This window comes from Bison bison, unplaced genomic scaffold (genome assembly GCF_000754665.1).
Source record: "Bison bison bison isolate TAMUID 2011002044 unplaced genomic scaffold, Bison_UMD1.0 scf7180017863887, whole genome shotgun sequence".
Lineage (NCBI taxonomy): Eukaryota > Metazoa > Chordata > Mammalia > Artiodactyla > Bovidae > Bison > Bison bison.
In genome coordinates, this window is record NW_011494459.1 from 985,601 (window position 1) to 993,987 (window position 8,387).

The window sequence follows — 8,387 nt, forward strand, 5'->3', positions numbered from 1 at the left end:
TGCCTGGACTACTCTGATAACCTCCTAACTGGCTTCCCAAACACAACACTGATTTCTTTCAATTTATTCATCCTTTAGCTGGAGTGATCTTCCTGAAACCCAAGTGTGATCACATCACCCCCTGCTTCGCATCCTTCCATAGCTGTCATGTATAAAAAATGAACTGCATCACAAAGCCAACAGAGGGCCTTTGTCATGGCCTCCTGCCAGCCTCACCGCCTCAATTTCTGACACTCTCCACCTACAGTCATCACACCCCCATCACCAGAAACGATTCCCAGTGCCCCCAAAACATGATATTCTGTTTCCTGTATAGATTTAAGGATAAAGAATCAGCATGTAGACTCCAGCAGCATCTACTGAGATTCAAAATCTGCTTGGACCACTTGTTACCAGAGGCCTGAGGAAGTGGCTATATGCTCTTGAAGCTGCAGTTTCTGCTGTAATGCTGCTGCTACTGCTGGTAAGTCACTTCAGTCGTGTCCGACTCTGTGCGACCCCATGGACTGCAGCCCACCAGACTCCTCCGTTCATGGGATTTTCCAAGCAAGAGTACTGGAGTGGGGTGCCATCTGCTGTAATAGGGAGGAGCTAATTGGACCTCACAGAGCTTATTTGTAAGGATCAAATGAGATAATGCATGGAAAGTTTCCATACAGTGCTTGGCTCATGCACTGGTAATCCTTACAGGGCCCTATTCTGAGAGCTCAAAATTCATTACACTTAACAGAACAGGCAGGGGAAACCCCAGCCCACATAGAACACGTATTCCAGTGCGTGCATGCATGCTGAGTTACTCCACTCATGTCTGACTCTTTGAGACCCCATGGACTGTAGCCCGCCAGGCTCCTCTGTCCATGGGATTCTCCAGGCAAGAATACTGGAGTAGGTTGCCATTTCCTCTCGTAGGGATCTTCCTGACTTAGGGATTGAACCCACATCTCCTATGTCTCCTGCATCGCAGGCAGTTTCTTTACCCACTGAGCCATCAGGGAAGCCCCATTACAGTGGAGAGAGACAGTTTTTAAAATTAATGAATATTTTATACAGTATACTTGAGGTTACAAATTCCTACAAAGGACACCAGAGCAGGGTTAGCAGAAGTGTCCTTTTAAGTAGGGAAGGCAGGGAAGACCTTATTGGTTAAACAGCATTTAATCCAAAATGTGAGGGAGGCAAGGAAATGAGCCCTGTGGACCTCTGGGAAGAAGATTCAGGCAGAAAAAAGAGCCGGGAAAATCCCTGTGGTGGGAATGGGCCTGGAGAGCTTGTGGCTGGCAAGGGGACCCATGAGGCTGAAGCCAGGCATGCCTGGGTGACAGAAAGAATAGACTCAGAAAAGTCATGGTGAAGCAGATTGTGCTGTGGTCTAGGGGCCCTGTTAAGGAAGTTAGTTTTACTCGATTCACCTTTGTGGGAAATTTTACCCAGTCTTCCAAGCTGGGTCAGAAGCTGTCTGTCCCTACTCCCATAAAGCACCCAGTACCTTCACCATGGCATTTATTACAGCAGCCCTCCCAACCCTCCAACTTAGCCAGACTCTGCCATTCATCACAGTGTCCCCAGCCATCTTCTGGGGGCACATCAGGAATGGTTCAATAAGAAACAAAGGAAATGATGGTGAAGGAACCAACGAAAAATAAGCAATGCACGTTCAGAAAACCAACAAAAAGTGTCCATGCCACGGTGAGTTGAGTATACAATTTAAGATTCTGAAAAGAGTGATAGAAAATAAACATATATCGCCCACAAACATCATGTTCAAATTTTCAGAAATTTCAGCAACGAGGTTCAGAGACACTAGATGACTTTGCTAAAATTATTCTGTTTTATAATTTTCCAGATTCTTGCATGTGTTTCTCAAAAATAACCCTGTGCTTTTTAGACTGAAGTATGTCCGTTCTCAACTGAGGCCTGAAATAACAGGTGACCGGAGGGCACAGCAACCCACTCCAGTATTCTTGCCTGGAGAATCCCATGGGCAGAAGAACCTGGTGGGCTACAGTCCATAGCGTTACACAGAGTCGGACACGACTGAAGCGACTTAGAAGCAGCAGCAGCAGAGGCAGACTCAGGCCTAGGACTCAGGAACCCATGCCCCCTGAGAAGGACTTGGTTGTGTGCACTGAATAGCATTGCTTCTTACAGCATAAATGAACCCAGGAGATTATCCATATCAGAACAGAACAGCTGCAGCAGAGAGAGCTAGGAGGAGGCAGGAAAACTGTCACAACCATCTGAGACAATGGAACAAATCTTGAGAGTGAGGGAGTAGAAGATAAACAGGAAATCATTTCATTCTGCACCCACTAATCACAAATGGAGTCAGCCTTCTGATGAATGACACAGTGGGGACCACAAAGCTAGGGGCACCGACAATAGCTCCAAGGTGACTTGATTCAACAGTATTTACACCAAAACTACTACTCCCCATAGTGTCTATTCTCTATAGTGCTGTTTTATCATACTGTACTTTTATCAATTCTAATGCTGGCGTAACAGTATGATCTGCAATGCATTAATACAATGTAGAGCAGCTACGTATGCATGCTCAATCAGTCATGTCTGACTTTTTGGGACCCGCCAGGCTCCTCTGTCCATGGACTTTTCAGGCAAGAATAGTGGAGCAAGCAGGTTGCCCTTTTCTCCTCAAGGGGATCTTCCCAACCCAGGGAATGAAGTCCTGTCTCCTGTGCCTCCTGCACTGGCAGGCAGATTTTTTACCATTGTAAAAATTGTTTACCTGGGAAGCCCAGGAGCAGCTATAATAAAGACAAATGAACACTGTATGTGGACTCAGAAGAGACTCTTCATTTACTACCCATGAGAGCTTTGACAGGCTCATTTATTTTAATTCCAGACTCAGTTTTCCAATCTGTAAAATGAGGATGACAATATCCATTTTAAAGGCTTAGTTATAGGACAAATAATATGGTAGGGTATTAAAAATGATGATGTGTCCTATGAAGGAAAGAGATGATGTAGATCTCCCCCTCCATATATATTTGTGGATTAACTGTGCTGCCTTAAAATTACATGAAGTTTTACTAAGATTTTACTTTATCATAATTATAAAATATATATGAAAGAATTTTCCTACTATCTAGATAACTAGCAGAACCTAAAACCAGCATCATACTCCACTCTCATTCCTAAATTTTGAGTAAAAAAATCAGTTTGTAAATGTCAACTGTAGAAAGTGTTGAGACATACTAATCTTTTTCTCATATAATGTGCTACATTTTCAGACAGATAATAATCATGGAATTGCAGAAATTGTCTAATAGATCTGTAATTCAGCAATACCACTTCTAAAATGTATCATGTGACATTTGACAAGGAGTAGTTATTGCAGCTTGTGATCATTAAAAATAAGGAATGAGTTACATCGAATTACCTGGAAAGTTAAAAATAAGGCAATGTATTTCCTTCAACATGATAGGATCCTATCAACTCTTTTCAACGAAATATATTGTCATATAACAGAAGTTACTTTGTCAAAGCATTATTACAATTCCTGGCCTCCAAGTAGGACAGCAAATGCACAATATGAGTGAATTCCCATTCTTCCCTCCTACACAAAATTGTGAAGAATATTTAGCACCAGTCAAACATCAGACAGAAATATATCTTGCTCTTTGAAAAACAACACCCTGAGTATAAGTCTTAAAACATAATCATTTCAAGTTTGGCAATTTTCAAATTGCTGCAATTGTAAAATGACTTAAAAGTGACAAGTCAAAGCAAATTACACTTTGGCAGGGAAATAAAAGCAGCACCAGAAGTGGGCTGGAAGAGCATAGAATCCAAAGTATCAGCTCACTGGCATGTCACAAAATCATGTAACTGTTGACCAATACTACTTAGCCATGCAGCAGCTTAAATGTACAACTGAACATAAAAAAAAAGAAAAAAATCTGTCAAACAAAGTTACAGATGAATAAGAAAGCATATTTATTCAAGACCACATGGTCCTCAAATGCTGCTTCATTTTCACAAAGATACCAAGAAATGAAACAAAGGGGAAAAGCACAAAGGATTCCATAGCCCTCTTTATTCACTTAAGGTTGTGGGGGCTCTGATTTAAGAATGGGTGCTCTCAACAAAATACTCTCTTTTCAAAGTAATAATTTTGATTGTTTATAATTATGCTACAAAACATTGCTGTATGCACTATGGGTTAATATGAAATTAGTAACTCCACATAGAAGAATCATAGCATACTAAGCTGAAAATACATGGAGAAGAAAATATAAACCTTTAGTTTAAGAATGTATAAGCTGTGGTGCATACATACAATGGAGTATTACTCAACCATTAAAAAGAATACCTTTGAATCATTTCCAATGAGGTGGATGAAACTGAAGCCTACTATACAGAGTGAAGTAAGCCAGAAAGAAAAACACCAATACAGTATATTAACGCATATATATGGAATTTAGAAAGATGGTAATGATAACCCTGTATAAGTTCAGTTCAGTCACTCAGTCATGTCCAACTCTTTGTGACCCCATGAATCACGGCACGCCAGGCCTCCCTGTCCATCACCAACTCCCAGAGTTCACTCAGACTCACGTCCATCGAGTCAGTGATGCCATCCAGCCATCTCATCCTCTGTTGTCCCCTTCTCCTCCTGCCCCTAATCCCTCCCAGCATCAGAGTCTTTTCCAATGAGTCAGCAAAAGAGACACAGATGTATAGAACAGTCTTTTGGACTCTGGGAGAGGGCGAGGGTGGGGTGATTTGGGAGAATGGCATTGAAACATGTAGATTATCATATGTGAAACAGATCGCCAGTCCAGGTTCAATGCATGATACAGGATGCTCGGGGCTGGTGCACTGGGATGACCCAGAGGGAGGGTATGGGGAGGGAGGTGGGAGGGGGGTTCAGGATGGGGAACATGAGTACACCCGTGGCAGATTCATGTCTATGTAAGGCAAAACCAATACAATATTGTAATTAGCTTCCAATTAAAATTAATAAATTTATATTAAAAAAAAGAAAAAGGAATAGTTAGAACTGAAACTAAAAGATGGGAAACATCAAGTAAAGTTGGGGATTTGTCCTTCCCTCATTAATGGTAAAACCTATATATATATGTCAACTGAGGTCTCACTTTAAGTTAATCAAGATACATGAAGAAGTTTCAAGAAAAGAGATAAAGATCACTAAGAAAAGCAAGAGCAAAAAAAAAAAAAAAAAGTAATGATTCTGACAATGTCAACAGCCTCATTGTTTCATTTTTTTTTTTAATCCATCAGACAGGATGTCTCCACAAGATAAAGACAAAAGAATGTGAATGAAGTAAATATCTTGACAGAAATGATATGTTTGGTTAATAGATCACAGAATGTAGTATTTAGGGTGAGTTTCGAAAATTATAGTTTCCCCAAACACACAAGTACTCAACAGAAGCAATGCTTTGAAAAGTGACTTTCATCTTAAAGATACAAAGTTCAGATACATTTTTTTTTTTTTACTGTTTTTGAAGGAAATTTAAATACAAAGAAAATAAAGAAATATTCTGGTGGTCAATTATACAATTTATTGTTAAAATGTGCTCAGTACCTTTTTCCACACAAAACATTAATCTTTTCTTTGAAGTGGCTCTCTATAACCTAAAGGTTCTATAGCTAATAATTCAAAAAATACAGTTGAAACTTTAGTTTAAAAAGTTTACTTAATATCTCAAAAGCATCATAAATATATTTTTGAATAATGATTCTATCATTAAAACCTTGAATTTTAGCAGGTTATTATTTAATCATTTGGAAATATGGCTGAAATATACTTTTTAATTTCAATCTTGGATAACATTGAGTGTGTAATTGCTAGATATTTTAATTTTCTCCCTTGTATTCTTTCTTTTTTTCTAAACTCTTCTGCAAAAATTAAAAAAAAAAAAAAGGTATTTTTAAACTAAGGGATATGATTCCTAAGTGAAAGTGAAAGTGAAGTTGCTCAGTTGTGTCCAACTCTTTGTGATACCATGGACCAGGCTCCTCTGTCCATGGGATCTTCCAGGCAAGAGTGCTGGAGTGGATTGCCATTTCCTTCACCAGGGGATCTTCCCAACCCAGGAATCGAACCTGGGTCTCCTGCATTGCAGGCAGACGCTTTACCATCTGAGCCACCAGGGAAGCATAATTCCTAAGCCATCTTAAGCCATCTTAAAAACCATAAAACTTGACCTGAAAAAATATTGGAAAAATGATAAGGTATTAAAATGAAACAAGCCAGAAGCACATGAGACTGCCTCCACAGACACAGCTTTGCTGAAAACTCATCGTCTAGACTTTGTTTTATTGGGTAGCATGCAAATATTGGAAGGAGGACATAAAGACTGAGAAGGGACCCGAGGATGCAGAATGGCTCAAGAGCAGTCTGGAGGCATAAGACAGAGAAAAGATGATGCTGCTGCGATGGTAAATGCCACTGTGAAGTTTAGGAAAAGGATGCAGACATTGATAAAAGGTTTTTAGAGGTTTAACTGTGAGATGCTTGATAAAATCTCTCCTTCCTATGGCTCTAAAACTTTAGAAAAAATCTCCAACCCTCTTCAAAGTTTAATCCTAAAAATGTATGGGTCATTCATCTTTATATATTGCCACTCTTAAACTCATAGTCCAGAAACCAAGAACATTTTAAAAAGGTAACTCCAATTTTCACAGAAGAACAAGATGAAAAGGATCTACCAAAACAAAATTAGTACATGATGAAATAGTCACCTAAATTACTAAAGCTGAAAGAACGCTATTCTGTAGCATTTATTAATGACATGAAATAAATTTTCAGTAGTCATGTGGATTTTGTATGACTATATTCTCAGCATGTTATTTCCACTAATTTAAAAATAACTGGGGACATAATAGCAAAGAATTAAGAACATGGATTTTAGATTAAGTCAACTTGCATTTGAAACTCAGTTTTGGAAGGTAGTTTTATTTATTTGAATTATAGCTTCCTTTTTTTCAGATGGGGTTAAAATACCTGCTTCACAGTACTGTTGAAGGGATTATATGATACACATGAAGTGCTTGACACAGTATATTATAAAGCATTATAAAGCAAATCTTTTAATATCAACCAAATATTTCTTAAATCAAGAAGTCCATTGAGGACAGGAACTTGTCCTGTGATCGCTATAGTTAGTCTAACACATACAAATGCTCAATAAATATTTGTTGAATGAATAGCTATTGTTACTATCAATAATTATTCTAAGAATTTTCCCTAAATGTAGGTACTAATCTAAAAATATTAATAATACAGTAAATTCTTTTATGTTCTATAAAATCAATGAGAACACTTAATTAGTGACAATTGGACCACCGTTCCTAGAGGAGATAAAGCGTTAGATTCCTGCAAGGCTCTGGGACATAATGTTTTACAACAAACTATCAATATATCACCTTGAGCTTTCCTGGTGGCTCAGTCGGTTAAGAATCCACCTGCAATGCAGGAGACCTGGGTTCAATACCTGGGTTGGGAAGATCCCCTGGAGAAGGGAATGGCAACCCACGCCAGTATTCTTGCCTGGGAAATCCCATGGACAGAGATGCCTGGCAGGCTACTGTCCATGGGGTCATAAGAGTTGGACATGACTTAGTGACTAAATAACATTCAATATATATTGTGGATTCATTAACCTTGGACTTATGCCATAATAAACTCAGGCCTGAAGCTTAACTAATACATGTATTTTCTCCATAAGGCATATCACCGCTTTCTTGAACTTAGGAATAGTAGAGAGCACTTAAGCACTATGCCTGGGAGCTATCTGAAACAGCAAAATAAAAACAAAAAAAGCACAACAGTTGAAAAAAGGGCACTAATTAGACTGCAAAGAAGACACTCTTTTATAGTATAAGTGCTGGGGGGGAAAAAAAAAGTAGTGTGTCACCTTGTTTGACCTCAGCTCAGAAATTGCATGTCAGGTGACTAAAAGTTTTCATACCACAAGATGCAAGTTTTGTGGTTGATCATAAAGGAAATACTGATCTTGATTTGCAAGTTACAGATGACTGTTATCAAGTAGGCAAATTTCACAAATATAAAGTTTCCCCAAAATGAGGATTGAGTATATATCTAAAAGGGAAGATGAGACTTAACTAGGATTCAGTTCAGCTAAGTTTAGTTCAGTTGCTCAATCATGTCCGACTCTTTGCAACCCCATGGACTGCAGCATGCCAGGCCTCCATGTCCATCACCAACTCCCGGAGCTCACTCAAACTCATGTCCATTGAGTCCGTGATGCCATCCAACCATCTCATCCTCTGTCGTCCCCTTTTCCTCCCACCTTCAATCTTTCCCAGCATCAGGGTTTTTTCAAATGAGTCAGTTCTTCGCATCAGGTGGCCAAAGTATTGGAGTTTCAGCTTCAACG

The 8,387-nt window shown here is 39.2% G+C and overlaps 1 protein-coding gene and 1 non-coding gene across 2 annotated transcripts in view; both read right to left on the minus strand.

Moving 5' to 3' along the window:
• The window catches only part of CTNND2 (catenin (cadherin-associated protein), delta 2), a 914,052-nt gene that overhangs the window by 846,925 nt on the left and 58,740 nt on the right, over window positions 1-8,387 (minus strand). The gene's annotated exons all lie outside the window — the stretch shown is intronic.
• On the minus strand, window positions 6,070-6,141 carry TRNAC-GCA. Its single transcript has one exon. It is a non-coding gene; the product is annotated as a tRNA-Cys (tRNA).